The sequence below is a fragment of the Macrotis lagotis genome, chromosome X (assembly GCF_037893015.1).
Source record: "Macrotis lagotis isolate mMagLag1 chromosome X, bilby.v1.9.chrom.fasta, whole genome shotgun sequence".
NCBI classification, from domain to species: Eukaryota; Metazoa; Chordata; class Mammalia; order Peramelemorphia; family Peramelidae; genus Macrotis; species Macrotis lagotis.
The window spans coordinates 327,497,066-327,517,231 of record NC_133666.1 but is presented as its reverse complement, the minus strand read 5'-3'; the positions used below and the strand labels follow the sequence as shown (position 1 = coordinate 327,517,231).

Below are 20,166 nucleotides of genomic sequence, written 5' to 3'. Positions count from 1 at the left end.
TAAACTGATCTAACTCCTTTTCCAAGAAAATACCCAAATGGATACATGAACTAGATATAAATGGTTACATTATAAACAAATTAGAGGAACAATGAAGAAATTACCTTTCAATCTATGGATGGAGAAGAGTTTATGACCAACCAAGGAATAAAAAGGAGAAAAAGATAAAATAGAAAATTTTGATTACAATAAATTTAAAAAAGGTTTGCATAGACAAATCCAATGCAACTAAGATCAAAGGGAAAACAATTATTTAGGGGTAGGGAGTAGGGAGAATGTTGCAGCAAGTTACTTTGATAAAAGTCTCATTTCCAAGAATGAATGAAGTTATTATGTGTACTATGTGCAAAATACAGGAATAACAATAGAAAAGCAAAACAGTCCTAGCTCTCAAGGAGTTCACATTCTAATGGAGGGCAAAAAACATAGAATAATACAACTAGTAAATCAATCAATATTACAAAGAGATCAAACAAAGAGGGAAAAAACTTTTGTATATACAAAAATAAATGCAAAAATATTTATAACAGCTTTGTGTATGGTGACAAAAACTTGGAAACTGAGTGCCCATAAAATGGATAATAACTGTGCAAATTATATTATAAGCATGTGATATGTTACTATTAAGAAGTAAAAAATTTTCCTGAAACTCTTTTCCAAGAAATTGGAGATTTGTATGAACTGATCAAGAGTGAAGTGAGCAGAATCAGAGGAGCAATTTATACTATAACATCAAGATTGTAAAATAATAATAATAATAACAATTTTTAAAGAATTAAGAATTCCAATCAATTCAATAATCAACTATAATTACTGAGGATTAACACTGAAGAATGTCACCTACTCCAGACAGATGAGTAATAGGCTAATATGTAGAATGAGACACACATTTTTAAATCATGGTTAATGGATTTTTTTTTCTTGACTGTTCTTCTTTGTTTAAATGGTTTCATTTTTTTTATTTCAGTGGGAATTAAAAGTGGAAGGATCCAAAAAAGCATACTTAATAATTGAAAAAATAAGATTTTAATTTAATATTTAAATATTAAATAACCCTAATAATGTTTGTCCTTCATTCTCAAAGATGGCAATGATATCAGGGAGGTGAGGCCATGACAAGCACATGAATTGGATTTGAGAGTAGAAGGGCTGAGCTAAGTCACTAGTCTAACTTTCTCCTCCAGAGTCATAAGGATCCAGTGGCCAGATATGAATCAGGACAACTGGAGTCAGCACTGGATGTGAAACAATCAGGGTTAAATGATTTGCTCAAGATTACACAACTAGTGAATGTCAAGTGTCTGAGGCCATATTTGAACTTGCAACCCCCTGACTCCAAGGCCAGTGTTCTATCCACTGCACCTCTGCTGTCTCTTTGAAGCCCTTTTTATTTGAATCAGGCAATGATGAAAAAGACAGAAGATATTTTCATGTAATGGAAGGCATTTTTATTGATTGTCAAAGGAGGTAACATATAACTCCTCTTACCAATGAGCATTTTGATACTTAATCCAAGTTAACAAAAAAAAAAAAGAACTTTTTCTACAGTTTTTATATGCTGCTAAAATACGAATATGGAGAAACATAGCTTTGAAATTGGATTTTGGATAGTTTTGGAGAGAAAAATGATCTTTGGGGTGGATTTGAGAAATTAGATCTCTTCTCTCTCTCTCTCTTTTTTTTAATAATGTGGAGTAATGCCTTGCTTCTGTGGTAACCATTTAATGTTATAAAGAGACAGAAAATGATATTGTATTTGTTAAAAAACTAGAAAAATGTGTCCATGGAGAAACACAGTTTCAAAAGCACCAAAGAAACAGACTAGACTGCCTTGTTGGTGACTTCAGAGTATGAAGATGAGTACTTCACTAGAGAGTGGAGTAAACTCCTCCCAAAGACTTGAAATCCTTAATAGCTGTGTGACCCTGGGCAAGTCCCTTAACCCTGTTTATCTCAGTTTTTTCATCTGTAAAATGAACTGGAGAAGGAAATGAAAAACCACTCTAGCATCTTTGCCAAGAAATCCCCAAAACAAGTAATAAAGAGTCAGACACTATTGAAACTACAAGAGAAAAAGCTTTCAGTTGACCATGTTTTAAAAGCTTAAAACTGCACTCTTGGAACTCCCTGAATTTCTGTCCCTAGTACCCAACATTATGTCCCTCACACAGCAGCCATGTAACAAATGTTTGCTAATTGCTTGATTGATTGATTGGACTGGGGTTGCTATTCCTAGAGTTGCATTACAAAATCTATTCAGATCAGAGAAACTCCCTCAGCTGCACAGAAAACACCACCAAATTTGACATGAAGTGTATAAAGATGTATAGTTTATATCTGTGTATGTATGTATGCATATGTATATAACATCAATATAGTATTAAATTCTGAAATGACAGGGATCATGAAAAATAAGAATAGTCAGTTTCCTTTTTATTTTGAACAAAGTGACAATGGTGATTTCTTTGGTTTATAAAAAAAGATATAAAAACTTGCTTGATGGTTCTCAAGTGTATCTAGGGAAGGTTGCTAGGTGAGTGACCTCTGGAAAAATGTGGTGTTACTATAAAAGTCATTTTATTGCTTTGGAAAAGATCACACTACACATGGGTTGTTTGTCTTGGATGTGATCATTTTTATTTTGAACAATCCCAAGATGTTCATAAAGCAGAAATGCATGCCTCGAACCAACATATGGCCCTTTCTGGATTAAAAATAACTTTTTCTCTAATCAACTTAAGTATATCAAACCAGGTAGACTTTTACCTATTGAAACCCCCTTCCTTCCCTTTAATCTTTACTCCTACTCAAAAATAATCTCAAGGTTTGTACTCAATATAGTTGTCCAAATTGACATAGACCAGATTTTCTTATTTTCCACAACTGAGATCTTGGCTCTCTATCCTACAGGTTGAACTTGCATTTCAGTACTTTGAGGGCCTCCAAGGGCCTCCAAAATAGCAGCATCATGAAATGAGAATTCTAAGAATGGCTTGAAAGAAATCCTTATAAAAACTTTTGAGTGAAAGATAATCACAGAACCAAGCAGCCAGCGGTAGTGCAGTGAATAGATATAGTGTCAGACCTGGAGTCAGAAAGATTAATCTTCCAGATTTCAAATCTGGCCTTAGATTCTAGTTGGGTGATCCTGGGCAACTCATTTAACCCTGTTTAATTCAGTTTCTTTACCAAAAAAAATCCCAAATGGAGTTGCAAAGAATTGGACAAAACTGGAAAATGACTAAACAAGAACAAAAAAATCACAGAAATAAGGAATTTTCAGAATGTAATAATGACCAGTGTATAAATTATGACTGAGAGCTATCTTAAAATCCCTTAAGCTTAAAATCCACTAACCACATTATTCTTTCTGACACTGGATATCTATTAGGGACAGCATGATCAGGAACTGCTTCATTTTTATTTTTGTATCTCTAGTGCAAGCATATGATCCAGCACAGTAAGTGTTAAATAAAAGTTTGATGACTAATTGATTGACTAAATTGCTCAGTGATACTGAAAGAGTGTTAGACTTGAAATCGTGCAAGTGTCTACTGGAATCATTTTGCAAGAGTCCATTGTTGAATTTTCAGTGTGAGATTTTATACCCCAGAAACTGACACATTCTACAAATCAAGGTTTAATTTAGTGTTCTACTGATTGACTAGACTTAAGAAAGTGGTGGAGAGATGTCAATAATGCAGGTTAAATTTAAAAATACATCATGGATAATTTTTTTTTCAGAAAGCCAGTTGCTAACTAGTCCAAGTAACACTGGAATCACAGAACTTTCATAGTGACAGAAGGCTTGAGTATGATTCCCAGTTCTGATTTCTTCTTTTTGCATCATTGTGTAAGACTTAGATTTTTTTTTGGAGGCACAGTTTCCTCATCTGTAAAATGAGGATACTTGTATAAGGAGGGACTCACCAATGAGCACCATCCTTATGTACAGGCATCAGCATACTCAGTTAATATAATAATATAATATAATTCAGTTAATAAAATGTGGAAGTGATGGGGGAGGGGAGAGGGGGATGGAGAGACTCCCAAAATCATGACATGTAATGAAAGTATATTGGAGAGATTTGGAATTTGTGCCAATGTTCTATAACTTTCCCACCTGCTAACTGTGGTAATGAATCTCTTTGATTAGCTATAGTTATATAGAAGAACTTGGAGGAAGGGGAAAGTTGATCAGGGAAGGGGATATTCAAAAGATATTAGTGCACCTTGTCCTTCCCTTTTCTTGTGACTTTGACCTGCTAACAGCATTCTCATGAGAGAAGAAACAATGCCATAAGGAGGGAGACTTTAGGTCTTTTCAATCTAGGACCAACATTTGATCCTTGAATACAGAACTTCATTCTTTGTCTCAGCATTTGTTCTTTTGTTTTCTGTAAAGGAGGTTGAATGACTGTGACTAACTATGACTGAGTTTCAAAAGATCAATGAATTAGGTCTATGCCATTCTCACTAGCAAGCTTAGTATCAGTGCTCCAAGAATCGAGAATTCAGTACTCGGGCGAATGGTGGCTGAGACAGGGGGCTCATCTAATAGTAATGTGCTTGGTAAAAGCAATGCTATGTAGAAATTGTGTTATGTTTGAGCTCACTCTCCCCCAAGTCCACAGTGCTGGGGGGAAGGGGAATTTTTATGACTGTTCCTAGCAAAAAAAAAAAACAAGACTGTTCCTGTTATATCTTTGAAATATATATTGTTTCATAAAACCTAATTGATGCTTACTGGTTAAATGAACAAGGGTTGCTAGTCAAAGAGAGCTATCACTGGGGAGACCATAACAGAAGGAGGCTACAACTGACAGCAGCAGAAAAGAGACTCTGAGCATTCAGAATTAAAGGCATACATACCTCAGAGTTATTGCAGGTTTGGTACCAGACCCACAATAAAGCAAATATTGCAATAAAACAAGTCATTTTTTAAAAATTTCCCAGTACATAAAAAGTTTACTGTAGTCTATTAAGTGTATAATAATAGTGTATCATCTAATAATAATAATAACAATAATAATAAATATACATAGCTTAATTACAATTAATATACTTTATTGATTATAAAAGGTTAACCATCATTTGAACTTCGGTGATACATAATCTTTTTTGTTGTTAGAGGTGTTGCCTTGATTTCGATGGCTGCTGATTCATCAGAGTCCTGGTTGCTGAAGTGTGGAGTGGCTGTGGCAATTTCTTAAAATAAGACAATGAAGTTTGCTCATTGACTGAAGCTTCCTTTCACTTGAACATTTAGAGACTATTGCAAGGTTATTAATTGACCTAATTTGAATATTGTTTTGTCTCTAGGAATAGGGAGGTCCTTCCAGAACAAGAGAGATGGGGAACAGTTGATGGGTCGAGGGGTCAGAATACACAACATTTATCAATTAAGTTTGCCATCATCTATGGACACAGTTCAAGGCACCCCAAAACTATTATAATAGTAACATCAAAGATCACCATAATAGACATAATAATAATGAAAAAGTTTGAAATATTGCAAGAATTACCAAAATGTGAAAGAGACATGGGAACATAAGCTATTGGAAAAATGGCACCCATAGGCTTGCTGAACATATGGTTGCCAAAAAACTTTCAAATTGTTAAAAAGGCAATATCTGTGAAGCACAATTAAATGAAGCACAATAAAATGAACTATGCCTGTAATCTTTGAACCCTGAGGGAGCAAAAAAGCCAATTTGGATCTGAAGTAGTAAACCAAGTACTCTCATTACACTTCTATGCCTTGCCTTAAATGAGGAAAACTACATATACATAAGTTGTTACTTAAAAGACAGTTTTCTTATTGTTCATTAAATTTATCCAAAGGGTAATAGTGATCTATCCTAGATTTTTTTTTACAAACTAATTTGTTTTCCCATTCTCTTTGCTCTTACCAAAAAGAAAAAGGGGGGGGGGCAGGAAAAGCTTCATAGCTTTTAAAGAAATTTTGTCCTTCTTTAGAAAAGTATAGAAAGACCTGCATGAACTGATACTAAATGGAGTGAGCATAACCAAGAGAACACAGTTCATATTAACAACAACATTGTGAGATGGTCACTATGATGGACACAGCTCCTCTTAGCAGTTCAGAGATCAAGGGTAACCTGACAGACTTGCTAAGGACAATGCCATCCACATCCAGAGGAAAAAAAAATTACAGAGTCTGAATGCATACTATGTTCACTTTTTTAAAACTTATGTTTTTCCTTCTTTTCTCATGTTTTTTTCTTTCCCCTTAGTTCTAATTCCTCTTTTACAACATGACTAATATGTAAATATGTGAAACAAGAATGTACATGTAAAACTTTTGCCAGACTGTTCACTGCCATGGGGAGGGGGGGGAGTGAAGGAAGGATGGTAGAAAAATGTGGAACTCATAAATTTGCAAATGGATGAATGTTGAAAAATTACCATTGCATGTAGTTAGAAAAATAAAAAAATTTTCAATTAAAAAAATAATTTTGTCCTTATTTATATTGCTATACTGGCCCACCACCTCATAAATAAGATGGCTGACAAATAATTTCACATTTAAACTCTCCTCTCTTATATTATTAATAATAATATAGATTGGTAAAGAAAATTCAGAAATGTCAGAAAATCATATATTTTCATTTTCTATAAAATTGTTATACATTGTGCAAGTCATGCCAACATTAACTTGGTTGGTGTGATCCTGTTCAAATATAAAAGACAACTATTAAACACTGTATAATAAATATACCACCTCCCCAGATATAATATATATCAAAGAACCCTGTCACCAGCCAAGTGTGAGGCCTTGGGCAAATCACTTCACAGAATCTTTATGGGACATGATCTCTGAGGCCATCTAATTTAACTTGTACCCTGAAAATGAATCCCTTCTCCAACACCCAGTGTTCACCCAGCCTTCCCCAGAAAACTCTCCCTCTTGCCTAAGGCAGCCATTTTATTTTTAACAGTTATAACTTAAGAAATTTTCCTTACACGTGGGCTAAATCTGCCTTTCTGCAAGTTCCACTTAATGTTACTGGTTCCTCCCTCCAGGGTCAAACAGAACAAACCTAATCTCTCTCTTCAAGAAACCAACCCTTCATAATCTTATTTTTAAAAACAGCTATCATGCCTCTTCTAAGTCTTCTATTCTCCAAGATAAGTAAATCTGGTTTCTCCTGATCCTCTTACAGTATAATTTCCAGCACCCTTTATGGCATTAGTGATCCCCTTATGGATGTAGAATTACAGACTGAAAGCTGGAATATGCCTTGTCTTTCAGCCCAATCTCCTCATTTAACAGAAGAAAAAACAAGAACACCAAAGTTAAGGGATTTTCCAAAGAGCACAGGTAGTGACAGAGGTGGACTTTGAAATAAGGTGTTCTTTCTTTCCACTAGATCTCTTGTTAAAGTCCTTTCTTAAATTTAACACCCAGAACTGAAGGCAATTTTCTATATGTGCTCTGATGAGGGCAGTGATCAGGTCTTTATCTCTCCTAGCCTCAGTTTCCTCATCTACAGAACAGACTAAATGACCTTTCAGGTTTCTTCCAGTTCTGAATTTCTACAATTCTACAATTCTTCCTTTAGAAATACAAATCAATCCAGCCTCAGACACTTAATAATTACCTAGCTGTGTGGCCTTGGACAAGCCACTTAAGCCCATTGCCTTGCAAAAAAACTAAAAAAAAAAAATACAAATCATCAGTTTTGCTACATTTGCTTGAATACTGAAAATTAATTTTATTTCTACTCTATTTCTGAAAAATAAAAAACAAAGCATCCTTTTATCTTTTCTAACTCAGTCTCTCCAGTGGCCCACATTTGAACTCAATGATAATCAACAATAACAGTCTGATAATTATTCTGGTTTATCAATAATTTTCTTACTTCTCAGAGCAAAAATAAAAACATTTATTTAACAATGACAACTGACATTTCTATAGCTTTTTAAGGTTCACAAAGTTCTTCATTTATACCAACCATTGTAAGTAGGAAATGCAAGCATTATTATCCCTATTTTACAGATGAAGAAATTTGGTTCAGAAATTTGCCTTTGGTCAGTCACACAACTGATATTTTTTTTAAATTAAAGATTTTATTTATTTTGAGTTTTACAATGTTTCCCCAATCTTACTTCCCTCCCCCCACCCCCCACAGAAGACAATTTGTCAGTCTTTACATTGTTTCCATGGTATACAGTGATCCAAATTGAGTGTGATGGGAGAGAAATCATACCCTTAAGAAACATAAAGTACAACAGATAACAAGATCAGACAATGGGATATCAGGTTTTTTTTCCCTAAATTTAAGGTAATAGTCCTTGGTCTTTATTCAAACTCCACAGTTCTTTCTCTGGATACAGATGGTATTCTCCATTGCAGACAGCCCCAAATTGTCCCTGATTGCTGCACTGAAGGAACTAGCAAGTCCATCAAAGTTGATCATCGCCCCTATGTTGCTGTTAGGATGTACAGTGTTTTTCTGGTTCTGCTCATCTCACTCAGCAACAATTGATAAATATTAAAGGCAGGATCTGAACCCAGTTCTTCTGACTTCAGTGTTTAGAACTCTTCCTAATATACCACATCAACATTTAATGCTTTGAAGAAACCCTAAGCAATCTCTGCACTACAGAGAAGGATATTTTACATTTTAAAAGTGTAATTTCTTTATAAAGTCTGGAACTACAAGCATGGAATATTTCATTACTGTATGGATTAGCTAATTTTACTGAACTACTTTTTTTCCTCTTTTTTTTATTTTTTGTTACAAAGGATGAGTTGCTAGATGGGTGAGATAGTAAGGATATATTCAGAAATGAAGATAAAGGAAAAAATAAGTAAAATTTTAAAAATAAAAAACACCTTGTGGAACATATTATTCACTACATTTCAACATACATGGTCACAACCCCCACATAAGTCAGCCCATGCTAATCAATATCACTTCACAAAAGGACAATCAAAAGTCCAAAGTTTGAATCTCAGCTCTGCCACTTATTATTTGTATGATAGCCATACAAGTCACTTAACTTCAATGAACCTCAGTTTCCTCATCTGTAAAATAGTAATAATAATTCTTGTTGGAGACAGCTTTAGTGGAGGGGAAGAGAAATAAGGGGAATAATGATTTATATATACAAATATTATGTATTTAAAAAGTACCTACTATACAGTTATATGCATTACTATAATGCAAACACTGTGCTAATCACTTTTACAAATATAATCTCATTTGATGGTAACAAAGACCTGTTTTTGAATTTGGGAAGTCCTGGCTTGACCAAGGAGAACTAGACATTTTCCCTGATTCTTATGACCTCTCAAACCTCTTCCAAATAGGAATTATACATAAGAAAGAAAAAGCCATTTCAGATGTCTTCAAGGTCTAGGACACCAAGAACCCTAATGTGGTAAAAACCCAACAAACTGACAAAGAGAAAGCTAATCTCTAACCCTAAAACAAGAACTCAGAACTTCCTCACCTACCATCTATCAATAATAGCTATCTATTGGGAGTCAGGCATTGTGATAAGCATATCTCAATTTATACTTTAACAAACTGAGAGGCAGATGTAGTTTTACAGTTGAGGAAACCAAGACAGAGGTTAAGTGACTGGCCCATCATGCAGACAGGAAATATCTGGGGCTAAATTTGAACTCCAGTCTTCCTAATGCCAAGCTCAGAGTTCTATTCACTGACCCACTGTGTTGCCTCACTATACTTCTGAGAAGGCTGCAAAAGCCAAACCAGGATCTTGCAGTAAACTCATCCCTACCACATGCCCCCCACCATTCAGCATTATGAAAAACCAAAGGACAGGAGTTTGATCTGACTCTGGTGTGGTGACATTTTGTGCTATAATCAATACTCAACTGGAAAACTGGAGAACAGGAACTGAGGCAAGACATCAGAGTAAGCAAGGATCCACCAGACAGACCTTCAGGGTCTGAAGCATAGTGCCCAGGATCAGCAAATGCAATAATTCAGTTAAAACTAACAAGTATGAGGAATATAAAGAAATCTAGAATATAAAGGATCAAGAATTCCAAACAAAAAAGGACAGAGAGTAAAGAGCAAAATATACACTTTGATGGTATGAAAGGAAAAGTAAATAAGTAGGAATAGTCAAAGAATTTCAATAGTGACTTAGGAGAAATGACTGAAAAATTATATTTTATGAAGTGAAGTTAATTAATTGAAATGTAAATAACTACTGAGAAAGTTTAATGAGCCATACTAGTATTCAATATGAAATTTATAATGAATCATATAATTTAAAAATTGCTATAATAGAATTGTATAATTGGGACACATTAAATAAATGTTCCCTAAAGAATTTCAGCTACTGAATTTTTAGGTATTCCTAGCTCAGTATTGAAGGTAATAATAACTGACATTCATTTGGCATTATTTTTTAACTCACAACAACCTCTCTTAACTGGGCACTATAGGTATTATTATTATCACCATTTTACATATTAAAAAACTAAAATTCATAGACGTTGTGACTTGATCACAGTCTCACAGCTAGGAAGCAGAAGAACTGAATGTGTAAGCTCACACCAAAAAAATGTTAGAAGAGAATGCGACCAGATAATATTCATGGCTATACTAGAGGAAGAAATTTTAACCAAACAAGGGACAGACATGGCCATGAAAGAGGAAATAGGTAATTTCAATGATATAAAATTGGAATACTTGGCATGAGCAAAATCAGTGGGATAAGAAAGGAATCTGTCCTTGGAAAAGAGGGGGAAGGGAATCTTTGCATAAAATACCTCTGATAGAGTTCTAATATCCAAGCTATGCCAGTAACTAACACAAAGGTATGAGACTAAGTCCCCTAATGGACAAGTGGTCATAAGAATATGAATAAAGTTCACAAAAGAATTGCAAACTATCAATTGCTGCTAATCATGAATTAAGAAAATGTAAATCAAAACAACTTTGATCTTGCAGGACATGGCAACTTCTTTTGGTTAAGATGACTCAGGGGTTTGTACTATGTGATGAACAAGACTTATTTAATTGGTTCCTGGGCTAGAAGTAAATGCATATTAGAAGGAGCAATTTGACCTCTCTTGCTCTTTTCTTTCTGGAGCTGAAGGATAAGGATGACTCTAAGTGTAGGAAGAGGACAAGTGGGGGAGGAAAGCTCTTCCCCACACCCAGGTGTAGTCTGGGAGCATACAGTCCCCTTTCTTTTTATTCTTTTCTAAACTTAGACAAATGCATGTTTTGACATGGGAGTTTTCATGTCAGCTAAGGAGCGTGAGTTCAAAAGTCTCAGAGGCCCCATAGTCTTCAGAGCTGAATAGTAGCTGAGATGATCACTAAAATGGTAGTGTATGACAGCAGCATCTGCATCAGAAGTGTTGAAACACTGAGGACAAATGAACCCTAAGCAACAATCACAAGCTTCAGGGAGTCGATACCCATGACAAAGAAAAATGCTAACCAACCAAAGCGCTTGGACTCTTGTAATCCAGGTGGGCTCCCTGTCCAACACTGAGCTACACCCAAGGGAAATTTCTTATGGACTCTCCAAATGAAGAAAAAGATTTCTAGGACCACAAGTTGAGAAGTATCCCTTTGCCACATTTCTTTAAACTTGTGCCTCATGATTGTATTTTAAGAACAGACTGTTCTCAAACTAGACTGCAGACTGTACTTCTACTAGACTGTACTTCTCTCAGAATTCTAGGAGTAGATGAAACTAGAAACTAGAGTGGATTTTTTAGTACTTTTGCTCACAGGGTCTTCATCAACAAATTAGTCAAAAAAAAAAACTCCAAGCATTTACAAGGTTTTCTTTTTTTTCAATTGGGAGTAGATGGGGGGGGGGGAGAAAAGAGATTATCATTTTATATTAATAGCCCTCATTAAACTCATACAAAAGTCACACAGAAAAATAAATGTTATTATGACTTAGGTTTAATTATCATCTCTACACAGATGACCCTCATCTTTCGTCTTCTCCAACTCCTCATTCTCACATAAACAAATCTTGCCCGTTCTAGGACCAAAACATCTCTTGCATCATCCCCTTTTCTCCAGTCATGTAATATTCACTCTAGTGAAGACTTTCACTGCCTTTTACATAAACATTTACAATAGCCTCCTAACAGATCTTCCCAACCTAGGTCTTCCCTTTCTCCGATCCATCCATATACAGCTCCCAAAATGATATTCCTAAAACGTAGGTATGACCATATTATTCTCCTGTTTGATAAAACTTCATTCTTTGTTACTTCTAAGATCAAATACAAGCCCTTCTAACATTTACTATCCTTCACAATTTGGCTCTAAGCTAATTTTATAGACATATAATAAATAATAATAACTATACAACGTTTACTATATGCGAGCTATACTAAGTTCTTTATAATTATTATCTCAGCTGATCCTCACAACAACCCTAGAAGGTAGGTGCTATTCTTACCCTGATTTTACAGGTGAGGAAACTGGTAGCAGAGGTTAAGGGACTTGTCCAGGATCATAGTCAGGTCTTCCTGTTTCTAGGTCTGGCATTCTATCCACCACACCACTTAATATCTCTAATCCAGTTAAATTTGTCCTCTTGCTATTTCTCACACACACACAACACTCTAGTACAAAGCTATCTCCAGAACAAGAACATATGTACTGGGGCAACTAGATGGTGCAGTGGATAGAGGATCAGCCCTGGAAATAGGAGGACCTGAGTTCAAATCCAACCCCAGACACTTAATAATTACCTAGCTGTGTAACCTTGAGCAAGTCACTTAACACCACTGCCTTGCAACCCCCCCCCCCACAAAAGAACATATGTACTTACTCCCATCTTATCATCACCATTCTTCAGAATGACTGGATAAATTCACAATTTTAACAGTATTTGTTTATCTTTCTCTAGCCCCTCCAATTTTAACACTTCTTATGTTTTATCATTTTTGCCACAGTTCATCATTGACTAACTTATATTTTTCTCTTAATATTAGTGATCTGAAAAAAAACAAAAAAACTCCAGTTTTCTTCAAAGTTCAGCTCAAATGTCAAGTTTCATATGAGGCCTTTCCTGCCTCATCCCAGTTGCTAATGCCTCCCACCATAATTATCTTATATTTCTTCTGAATATCCTGGGTTTCCCAAAAGGCATGGTGCACTTTTAAAGTTTTTTTTTTAGGTTTTTGCAAGGTAAATGGGGTTAAGTGGCTTGCCCAAGGCCACACAGCTAGGTAATTATTAAGTGTCTGAGACAGACCAGATTTGAACCCAGGTACTCCTGACTCCAGGGCCGGTGCTTTATCCACTGCGCCACCTAGTCGCCCCCACTTTTAAACTTTTAAGGACAGTCACTATTCTGTATATACTTATGTATGTATGCATATATTATCTAATAGAATGTAAGCTCCTTGAAGTCAGGACCAGTTTTAGTTTTATACTTGTATGCCCAATGCTTCATACATTACCTGGAACATATTTTAGGAAGCTAATCAATGCTTGTTGATTGGCTGATCCCTCATTCTTGCCCCAATACCAATCCAACTTTGTTTTTTAATATATACTGTGTGTAATCCAGTTGTTTTTTCTATCTTTATTCTCTTTGGTGCCATTTATGCTAGTTTTACAACACAACTTAGGACTGTGATGTCCGACTCTATGGAACCTGTCTCTACTGTCTCAATAGTGAAAAGAGCTCCTTGTTAAAAAAAAAAAAAAAACTTTGCAGATATTTTCTATTTTCCTTTTGTCTGTCGATCTCTTTCCATTTTCATCTTTAAATGCTATTAGGATGATACTCTGTTGCATCAAGCATTCACCAAATCTAGTTTTTAACCTTTCAGATTACTAATAGCAAGAGAAAATACAAATTAGGCAACTTTGAGCTTTGACAAAAATGATAAAAAAAAATTATTAAATTTGGAAGGGTTATGGGAAGATAAGTATCTAAGTGCTATAGTGGTGGAGTTGTGAGTTTATCCAATCTTCCTGGAGAATAATTTGGAACTATAATACTATAAAGATCATTCCTACTGCACATACTACCTAGGAGAAAAAGGCAGAGGGAAATGACCCTAGTGTACAAAAATATTCATAGCACCATTTTTTTGAGTTAGCAAAAAATTGGAAACAAAGTGATTGGAGAATGGCAAAACAAATTGTAAAATGGAATATTATTGGGCCATAAGAAAATGTGAATATGAAGAATACAGGAAACTTGGGGAGGCAAATGAAATGATACAAAGCAAAATGAGCAGAACTGAGATTGGTTCTTGTCATTCCTTATTGAAGAAGATGAAAATGATATCACTATGTTAGAATTAAGGTACAATGTGTCCAGTTGTGGCTGATCAGAACCATGATAACAAATTCTACAATGACTCTAACAATACAAAGGGAAAATAGCAGTAAAAGAAATCAGAATTCTGGTCAATGCAATGACTAAACAAGGTTATAAACCTTATAATGAATGAAAAAGTATTTATTATCTGCCAAGCATTTTCCTAAGTGCTGAGGATACCAAGACAAAACTGAAACAGTCTCTGCCCTCAAGAAGCTAATATTTTAGCAATGAAAGACAATATTTGTAGGAAAGTGGTAGACAGAAAGGTTTGTTTTATCTTGAGAAGTCTCAGGGATTGTGAATAGAACCATAGGGAGTTTATTAACACAGTCTCTTCAGAAACCACAGCATACTGATTCAATAATGATTCTAAGGATGGAAAGTGTGGGAGAAAGTTGGTATGGAGAGACAGTAAACAAGGGAAGGAGTAGATGAGTAAAAAGTGGCCAGAATAGAATATGAAGAATACCTGACATTGACTTACTGTAGTACACTATAGACTATGAAATGTCCTTATCAAGTGAAACAACAAAGGCCATACCATGCTGATTCTGAAGCCGAGAGGGTTAAGCCCCAGGGCACTGTATCTGGACCAGAGAATGCAGCAGCAGATGGCAAGATAATGTCCACTGTAGAATGAAGTAAGGCTGGGGCCAACTAGATAAGATTGCCCATCAGTGGAAAAATGAGACATCTGTTGTCATGTACAGACAATGTATTGTTTGTTTTATTTAACTCTATTTCTTTGTTATAAGGAAGGGTATTTCAGGGGAACACAGGTACGGAAAGTATTGGGAATGACAACAATAACAAGGGGAAAAAAGCTTAAATCTCTGACCATGTTTTCCAGCTGATTTGGCTTACATTAGTCAACCATTTTAGCATCACCAAAAGTGTCAACATTAACAAGATTCCAGCAAATTTAGAGCATCATCTGATTCTGGCAGAGAAATATTTATATCAGCACTTGGAAAATAATTTAGAAGGAACAGCAATTCATTGAAGGAAATATCATGTGATCTCAGTCAAAGTGCCTTCTACAAGCTTCTGGAGGTCATGGAAGAGATGGCCTCAGGCTATATCTACCACCCACAAAATGTTTAACTTATTTTGTGGATGAGTAGGGGGAATATTGTGGGTGCATTTAATAGAAGGTCAAGTTAAACCATAAATAATCTGACATGTATAAGCAGGGAGTGTAGTGAGACCCATGTGGTAAAAGGGACCTATGTTTAAAGAGAGATATCCTTGTGCAGCTCAAAAAGAAGACACAATAGACATCTCTATTGTTTTCTCCCCCTACTTTTTTCCAGAGGAGATTTTCATTCCTGTCTGGAGAAAAAGAAGGAAGTTAGAATGCTCCTCTCAGAGAGAGGGGGGTACTAGGCTAGAATTATATTTATCTGCTCCTTTAAATATTGTTCATCTAAGGGATATGATCAGGCTCAATCTAACTTCTGATTAGTCAGTCATTTTAGGGCAAGAAGAAATAGGGAATCCCAAACTCTATATCTAGTGCTTGAGTCCTTTCCCACCAAATACCAGTTCCACAATGAACACACATAGCAAGTAGTAAAGAAAGCTATTTATCCAAATCACAGCAAAACAAATCAGAGAAGGTATCCATAGGAGACCATATACAATACAGAGTTCTCCCATTGGAACTGAAACAGCTCAGTTCAATCAAGAGAAATTGTCTTTGATTTCACCTAAGGAGAAACTGCCTGAAGTTTCTAGTGTAGCAAAGGGCGGGGGGCGGCAGGGGGGAAGGGTAGAATCATGGTGGAGACTGTCAGTTCCACTCATGCCTTCTCAGAGTCTTTTTCTTTAGCAACCTCAAGTGGGGTTAGTCTCTCTTCCATCTTCTGTCTCAAAGTTGGAAGCCAGAAGAGCCTGAAGCAATTTGACACTTGAAAAATCTCAAAGAAAACTCAAAGCTTGAAAAATCACCAAAGAGGAGGAGCCCTTAAAGAGACTCAAAGGGGACTGGAGAAAGCAGAACAGGGCTTTTATCTCCACCAATTAGGAGAGAGAGTCCCATATCAAGAGGCTTTGAGATACAGATTACAAAAGTCATGTCCTACATAGGTCATGTACTCAGAGAGTACAAAATGCAACTAGACTACATCATGCGCCAGAACTCAATCATATTAAGACATAGACAGATTGTTGGACTTGGCTTTTTTTTGAGATCTGCCCCATACCTTCAAGCAGAGGCAGATAGAAAGCCTACAAAGACATATTTCTCTGTGATCCTTCCTCACTATTTTTCCACAAATATTTTTTGCATCTCCCTTATCTCTCTCCAACTCTCCTATTCTTCTCCAATTCCTTTACCTTTTTACTTCACCCCAGACCTTCTTCATAGGACAGTCAGGTGGCACAACAGATAGAGCTCTGGGCTTGGAATCAGGAAGACTCATTTTCATAAATTCAAATCTAGCCTTAGACACTATCTGGATCACCCTGGGCAAGTCACTTCACCCTGTTTGCTTGTTTCCTCATGTGTAAAATAAGATGGAGAAGAAAATGGCAAGACCATCTTTGCCTAGAAAACTTCCAATGGGGTCACAAAGTGTCAGATATGACTGAACAACAAACTTTCTTCATACCCCAGACTAATTTTCCCTATGTTTTCTTCCCTATTACAAAGGCACAGATGTTCTACAAGGTCTTTGGAGTACACCCCTCTTCTAATGAGTCTTTATCTTACCACATTCCTGGTTACTCATTTATTCCTCCAATATCCATTCAGCCTGATGACAACACATTCCAATGAACATTACAAATATGAAGCCCTGGTTCCCAACATTACACAGAATGCTTAATTCAGGCTTCCCTAATGTGATCCCTGTTTCAAGTATCAAAATCACATCAGAATACTTTAATCCTTAGATGAGAATTGCACAATCTAATTCAATTGATATTTAATAAAAGTCTATCAACTGTAGAGCACTCTACTAGACACTGGGGAAAAATGAAAAGTTTGTATATATAAACAATCTCTACCATCATGGAGTTTATAGTCTAACGGTGGTCAAGGTGGAGAGGGAAATTGGAGTCAAATATATCTGGTGGTCAAGTCCTAGACCTCAGTCATAACCATGCCTAGGAGTAGGTCCATGCAGATGATGATGACCAGGGAAATGTAAGATTTGAAAGAAAACTGAATGGGAGAAAGGAAGAAATAACAGCCTCCAACCCATTTCAGCATACTTTTCCTGCTCTTTCTATCTACCTTTGAAGGGACCTTGGTAAGGAAGCTAGACTAGCTCATCCTTCATAGACACCCGGCTGACTTTGTTCTAGTAGTAAAGAGAAGGCAGGCTAGATCAATTAACACCTGGTATCAATCAAGGAAGAAGATTGACAAGAAACCAAGGGGTAGATGGGAATGATGACAGCTGCTTCTCCCCTTGTCACAGTTTCTACACTGCCTTTCTGGAGTAACACTCAGGCACCCTGCCGTCACTGCGTTTATCCACACAGTCAGCAATTGCCCTGTTTGTGAATGAATTGCTTTTTTTCTCTGCTCGGGGCTGGGAATACTGACATTCTCTAAACTTCCAGACTATTTGCCCCTCCTGTTGTTCCCAGATTGGAGAAAAACTGAATCAAGGTCACAGTCTGGGATCCCCAAGGAGGGGTCTCGGAGATTTTTATGCTAGTGTTTTATTACCATTTTAATTAAACACTTTCTAAAGTAATAACTGATAAAAAAAAATGATTCACTGAAACTTGGCTTGAAGGTGTAGAGGGGGTGGTAGCTAAGTAAGTACATAAGAGCAGAAGTGAGAGAATTTGATTGGTAGGAAGGGACACACCCCTATTTTCAGCCTTGGGAGCCCACATGGTGGGAGGAGCTAACAGAGGGATGACGTCTAGTTTCATTGAGAAGAGCCTGCCCCTTGAGGAGTAACTAGATTTTACTCAGGCTGTGATGATCACTATATGTCGGAGCTTAAGTAGTGGAAAAAAATCTCTTTGGAGAAACCAGTTAATGGTGATGTGGTAGTGGACCTGGAGTCAGGAAGACTGATCTTCCGAATTTCGAATCTGACCTCAGACACTTAAACTTTGTGATCCTGGACAAGTCACTTAGCCCTATTTGCCTCCATTTCCCATCTGCAAAATGAGCTGAAGAAGAAAATGGTAAACCATTTCTTTACCAAGAAAACCCCAATTAAGGGTTTATGTCATTTGGGTCATTGGGTTATACTATTGCTAATAAATGGTACATTGGGAAGGGAAGGAGGAAAGTATTTATTAAATGCCTACAGCATGGAGGCATTGTGCTAAGCACTTTCCACTTATTAATCCTTATAGCAACTCTAGAAGGTAGGTAATATTATTATCTCCTTTTTATAGTTAAGGAAACTGGGGAAGACAGAAGTTAAGTGACTTGGACAGGGTATGAGGATTTGCAAAATTGCCCAAACTGCAAGAGAAACCATTGAGCTCTGAGACACTGACATTTTATTAATAGTGTCATTCCTCCCTAATAAGGTGGAATGCAGATCTTCCTCATGATCTGAGATGCCCATTTCTTCCAGTACCTTGGTTTTATAGTGCTTGATAGCTGGACATTAACAGTTGAGGCAGACTAAAAATACAGAATCTCATTGGTTGATATTCCTTAACCTTGGCTCTCTAGAAAGATCTAATACATCTCATTGGTTGATAAATAGGTTTGTGAGCAGACTTTAACAGGTGTATCTTAACTTTCCAAGAGGTCTTACCAAAATCAAGAAGCAGGTTTATAGGGTTGGATAGATGAACAGATGTCAAAACATCTACATGAACTAACAGTAGGATCCCTCATTGGCTACATGCTCATGATTAGCTTCCTATGATTTTTTTAGGTTTTTGCAAGGCAAATGGGGTTAAGTGGCTTGCCCAAAGCCACACAGCTAGGTAATTATTAAGTGTCTGAGACCGGATTTGAACCCAGGTACTCCTGACTCCAGGACCCATGCTTTATCCACTGCGCCACCTAGCTGCCCCTAGCTTCCTAAGATTAAGCAAGTGGATTTACAATCTACAGGTCACAGCTCTGAGGCCTACTATTAGTACTTATAAGCACCAACCCTTTGTAATCATATGTAATTGATTCATAATGAATGGAATAAAATAGGGGTCCAATAAAATAGGGGTTCAATTAATCATCTCTCACAAGAATCACACAACTAGTAAGGTTCTGAAATTGAATTTGAACTCAAGATCCTGAATTCTATATCTAATCTTCCACCTAGCTGGCTTAGTCACATGTGGTTGTTTTTGTTTGATTAAATATTCATGTTTGTTGTGTTGTGTATGATTTACAACATTTTTTAAATGGTTACTAAATATTTCAAATGTTCATATGAATTATTAGGTTTGAATCTTCAAAGAAAACTTATGTTTTAAGAAGCATCCATTAACTTTGAGAACAGTGATATGAGAAGACATTACACGATGCAGTGGACAATTTGAAGAGATGTGAAACTCCTTCAGGAGACAGAAAAATCCCTTCCTATGTTCAATAAATTAGTTAAATCAGTGGTGCATCTCAGCATTCTCGGCAGTGTAACATTTGGGGAGAATGTCTGGAAACTGGTCATTAAACTTCCCACTGAGTGCAAGGAGATAATAAGAAGCCTTAAATCCTTCCTGGAAAGAGAAAGATTAACTGAAGATAGAGTGAGATACTTGAATGAGAAAGTCAACATCAGTAGCAGCTGGAAATGAAGAGCTGCCAGCAAAATTGCCAATTAAATTCAAGGAATTCACTGTCCCAAACTGTATCCCTTGTCATACTACAATGGTAGCAGAGAACTGAGGTGGAGATGGAGAAGAGGC

The 20,166-nt window shown here is 36.3% G+C and overlaps 1 long non-coding RNA gene across 1 annotated transcript in view; it reads left to right on the top strand.

Annotated features, from left to right (window-relative positions):
- Nucleotides 1-19,866, top strand: part of LOC141503151 (uncharacterized) — a 98,090-nt gene extending 78,224 nt beyond the window's left edge. The window contains exon 5 of the long non-coding RNA XR_012472772.1: nt 19,703-19,866. This is a non-coding gene — a long non-coding RNA (uncharacterized LOC141503151). The remainder of the gene's footprint in view (nt 1-19,702) is intronic.
- The last annotated feature ends 300 nt before the right edge of the window (nt 19,867-20,166 follow it).